Raw genomic sequence first — 5,659 nt, 5'->3', positions numbered from 1 at the left:
TGTTTGGTCAATGTAGCATAACTGCAGAATTCACTTATATTCTAAGAATGTCCCAGTGGACTTTGAGGTGAGCAGAAACCTGGAAAGTTCACATTGCACTCCACAACATTGCCTCTTAAAGCTCTTCCCAATTAATAAACCCAACATTTAACTTTAGGAGCATACTAATGTTGTAACACATTAGGGATGAGCTACCCACTCTGGTTAAATTAAGAACTGACCTACACCTTTTCCCAAGGTTGAGCCTAACCACTGGGAAAGAGTGATTTCACTGTTAAACCTATGCAGACCTAATTAGCTCCTAATTCTAGCCAATGCCAGTGCTGAGAGTCCCTGGGATAAGTCAGTCCTCCCTCTCCCCACCCAGAGAAAAACTAGCTGGACTAGAAAAGTTTTACAATCATAAGAGTTGGTACTTCATAACAAAAGGAAAAAAAAAAAACTCTGTGGAATTCTTTGTGGGTAATCCTAGAAGAAATTTGATTTTTATCTGAATTATATTAATAATTGTATGTGATACCTCAATAGGCAAATAAAACCTATCCTTCAGTTTTTCGCCTCCTCTAGATACTTAGGGAATTTAGGAAAAAATTATTTTCTGTAGTTAAATTACTCAACATGTGGAACACATTTTGGCCTCTGTTATCTTGACTAATCAGAATATCTGTGACTTTGACAACTCAATGTATATGAGGGGACAAAATATCCTGATTTCTGAGTCATCTAGTAGACATTTGATTTGCGTTTTAAAATTTTTGCCTTGTATCCCATTAATTACCTTAATTTTACAACCCACTTTATACATGAGTTTTCTGAAAATTCTAGTTCCTATGAATTTAATATTTCAGGGAAGAGTAGATATCTGTTTATGTTGCTTCACACAGAGCTCACTTTCTCCAGGCTGTTTCATGAAAACTGCTTGTGAGTACTGTGAAAAATCTGTGAGGTAATTTACCCTAAACTCTGGTATCATTACAATACAGGCATACCTCAAAGATATTGTGGGTTTGGTTCTAGACCATTGCAAGAAAGCAATTATCATAATAAAGCAAATATCACAATAAAGCAAGTCAAATGAATTCCTTGGTTTTCCAGTACAATAAAAGTTATGTTTACATTATAATGCAGTCTGTTCTGTGTGTAATAGCAGTATGTCTAAAGAGAAAATGTACATACCTTAATTAAAAATTACTTTTTAAAAAAATGCCAATCATCTGAGCTTTCGGTGAGTCATTATCATTGGTCACAGATCAGTATAATAAACATAATGAATAAGTTTGACATATTGTGAGAATTACCAGAATGAGACACAGACATGAAGTGAGCAAATACAGTTGGAAAAATGGCACCAATAGACTTGCTCAACCCAGAGTTGCCACAGACGTTCAGTTTATAAAAACGATGCAGTATCTATGAAGTGTAATAAAGTGAAACACAATAAAATGAGGTATAGCTGTATATACTATTACATTGCCCAAATCAAGTGGTTTTCAGATCATGGGATGCATTTCAGGCTGGTGACTATAGGTAGAAAATTGAATATTAGATGGTTGGGGATAGAGGTGGTATGGTTCAAATTAATTTTCTCTCTGAAATTTCACTTGCTCTAAAATCTAGCAGATGCCCTCCAAGAACCATGCTTCTGTCATCCCCTTGATAATTATTTGCTTTGCAACTAAATATTTACTGATTTTTTAGTTCCTCTGCCAGAGAACTTCAACAGACATTCAGTGTGATATTTAATTTCTGTCAGTCCACTACTACCCAATACATTGTAAGCTCCATTAATAAGAAAGCTTTTAATGAAATTTGCTTCACCTCACTTCAGATCAGTTCAACAGATCACTTAAGTGCCTACGGGTATCAGGTATTAAGATACCATATCCTTGGGGCGCCTGGGTGGCACAGCGGTTGAGCGTCTGCCTTCGGCTCAGGGCGTGATCCCAGCGTTATGGGATCGAGCCCCACATCGGGCTCCTCCGCTAGGAGCCTGCTTCTTCCTCTCCCACTCCCCCTGCTTGTGTTCCCTCTCTCGCTGGCTGTCTCTATCTCTGTCAAATAAATAAATAAAATCTTTTTAAAAAAAAAAAAGATACCATATCCTTATAACTCTAGCAATGTGCTATTATAGAAACTCAGGAAATTGTCGCTGAATGAGTAAATTTAACTGAGGTCATTAATATAGCAAAGATTCTTACATAATACATTAAATGTTTATAATAACTAACATTAACATTATTATTTTTAATTGTTAGAGTTTTTAGTATAGCAACAAAAGTAAATTGATCAAAATGGCTCTACCCGCAAGGTCAGATTATTTTCTCTTTCCTACCTAAATTAGCACCTCTTATTCTCTTATGGGGTGAGATAGGTTAGAGATGTTTTCCGACAAAGCCATAAAAGTTGGGTTTCCTCCTCTCCTCAAAGTTTCTAAGCGTACATGGATGGGTGTGTATGGCCTTTAGTTGTCCGTGGGGACAGACGGACCTCAACTGTGATTATCTTTCCCTTTAAAGCAGCTAAGTCAAAATGGAGAGAGAGGGAGGAATCAGGAGGTGATTAGGGAGAGAGCAGCTCTACCCTCATAAGCAAGCCTCTGAATTCATTCTGTTTTTGTGGCTGAACAAGGATCCTGATGCGGGACTTGGTGTGGGACTTGATCCCAGGACCCTGGGATCATGACCTAAGCTGAAGGCTGATGTTTAACTGACTGAGCCACCTAGGCGTCCCCCAAGATACCCTTTCAAGCCTACTTCTCATAACTCAGTTTCTGAACTTTCATTGGAGGATTAGGACAGTGAGAGACGGACTCCTCAACCTCCTCACGCACAACTTAGACCAGAGTATTCACAGCCAGATCATGGAGAGTCTTCTTGTATACCTGCAAGTGCTATCGGGGCCGTTATCTTTCCTTATCCAGTAAACCATGTCTGCTAGCATTTTGTTCTTATTGCAGAATTGTGAAGAACTATGAAAACTCTGGGATTTTAACCTACTAACAAGCTAATAAGTGAGCGTGTTCCAATTTCATCAGAGCTGACAGAGACAAGCTCTTAGGGCAGAGATAAAGGACTTTATATCTCAAGTCAGGCAAGCAACATGTGCATTGGCATATTTCTGGCATTTTCTCTTGCCTCCAAGTCCTTTGAAGGTGATGTAAAGGGCTTAGATACCTGTATATGCAGTGGTTTGAGTTATAGGGTAGGACTATTGAGCTTCAGGAGCCCTGTGATTTGGAAACCAAAATCTTTTATCCTGGCATAAACACGCCCCTTCTTTGCTCTAAAGGAGACACTATCTTCTGAGACTTGTCACTATAGAAACATCATTGAAAATATAGCCTGGGACAAAGGATAGAGGTAGGACCCAAATTTTTTTTAAATCTCTTGAAATATGTATTATCTAAATGTATTATGTACTTAAAAAAATGAAAGTTGAAAAACCCATGTGAAAGTAATAATAGTTTCAAGCAGTTCCTGATTTTAGTATTGAAGATTTTTCTGCAAAAGTTTATATTCCAGAAATATGGTCCCTAACTGAACAGAATAATGTTCCTCAATTAACATTCCAAAAAGATATATTTACTTTGCCACTTTTCTTATGTCCTAACATATCAGGAAAGAACCTACTGTATTCTAAATAAACTGTATTTGTTTTTATGATTTAATGTAGGTTTAATCATCATATGTTAGTGTTTTGGCTGTCTCTGTAAGTCCTAAAAAATTTTCCTTACTAATATTGTTATAGAGAGGTGGTTCAATCTCATGGGCCCTAACTCAGAATGAAAGTAATATTTTAGCATGCAGAATTGGGCCACTAAAGAAAATATATCTTTTATAGAACATTTTATTAGTCAAGCTTAGTCCTGTCTAGGCTTGTTGCTCATTATATTGCATTTTCTCATATCTCTTATTTAGGAAGCAATGAAAATTTTGCCTCAGGTATAGAAAAAGAAATTAATGTACATAAGGAAAAGTCATATTGTTAGAATATGAAATATTTACAGTGGCATCTTAAAGTTATGTGACTTCCTATCACTAATAAGATATATACACCTACCTCAATGCTAATATGCGTTAGAATGATGAAAGTTGCACGAATCATAGTATAATTGGATAATCTGTCTTTTTGTCCCTACTCTATTATATTAAAAGTGGGGCTTTTTCCTAATGCTTTAACAATTCTGTGACAGAGCCTAGGACAATGCGTGATTAGATGGTATGTCAAATAATCATACATGTGGACAGTCACTACTAAGATTAAGGTAAATAGTTATATATGCAGTTAATCTAACAGGCTATAGGACTGAAAATCAAATATAGCAAAGATTGTATAAAAAATCTTATATTAACTTAAGACACAGTGAAAATGGAATTATTAAAATAGCAATTACATTTCTATATTCTTATATAATTTTCATGACTAAATTATTTTGAGAAAAAAGTAGATTTGTAGGAAAATATGTTTTTATTTTTTAATTATCCTATTTATATAAAACATTGTTTTCTTTGTCAAGGACATATGTGCTTGTTCAATAATATAACACATAAAATAATTTCCTTTAAGGATATTTTCTTGGTTTTTACCTAGAATTGTGACATTTATTGTAATTATGATGAACACGAAGTGAATGATACTGCTTGAAGAAAATAAAATCATCCCTAAATTAATTTTGAGTGAAATACTACTTTTAATAGTAAAAAGTTAGTATATGTTATGCCTTTTTGTATTAGATGAATGTAACTTTATAATTAAAATTTTGAACCATGAGATAAAAGGAAAATAAAATCTATGAATGTCTACTTCTTTCACAAATAAACCATTTCAGTTGACTATCATGCATTTATGTTTTAAATCAATCTTTAAAAGAAATTATATCTTAAAACTGCAATCCTGATTTTATAAAGATAAAATATATATCATACTTAATGTGATATAAATGTGATAAGTCTGTACATCATTCAGGAACTATTCCTTCTAAACATTTGGTATAGGGCAAAGAGATGTGGGATGTGAATGTTCCCTTGATTGAAAAAATGCAGAGGGAATATTTAAGCAAAGAAATTTCTTCAAACAAGGCTAGATTTTAGGGCTCTTACCATGTCTTGAAAACCCAAGTTTTCTTTCCCTCATCTCTTCTCAATCTCTTTTCTCTGCATACCTCTTCACTGTCCTTGTACTGTACAGGTGTGCATATTTTTCCACCTGAAGCTGTACTTTGGCATATTGATAATTTTAGGCTGATTATATTTAAGAAACTGCAGACACAAGAGAGCTCTGAAAATCAAGTAGAAATTACCCTTTTGTAAAAGATATGTACATGAGATCTCCATTTGTAAGGGTGTCTCCTCAGAGCTGTACCAGGGAGCAGAGAGGGACTTTAAATTTCTAAAAACTTATCGATGGAAAAGTCATGAACTTAAATCTGTATAAAAACCTTACTTTTACTTCCTATGCTTTTCCTGGTAACCGGTCATAATTGACTCCTCACCCCCTACATCTTTTTCTTTTCCCCAATATCTTCTTTTGTCCTTACCTGAAGATGGTATTTAAGGTGATGGCTTCAGCCATTTTGGGGAGTTATTCAGTTTTCCTGGGTCTCTCCCATGTATACAGAAGATATATGTGTTATTAACATTTTGTTTGATTTTCTTCTGTT

This window comes from Ursus maritimus, unplaced genomic scaffold (assembly GCF_017311325.1).
Source record: "Ursus maritimus isolate PB19 unplaced genomic scaffold, ASM1731132v1 scaffold_4, whole genome shotgun sequence".
Classification (NCBI taxonomy): Eukaryota; Metazoa; Chordata; class Mammalia; order Carnivora; family Ursidae; genus Ursus; species Ursus maritimus.
The sequence above is the reverse complement of the archived record's forward strand: the minus strand, read 5'-3'. Positions refer to the sequence as shown.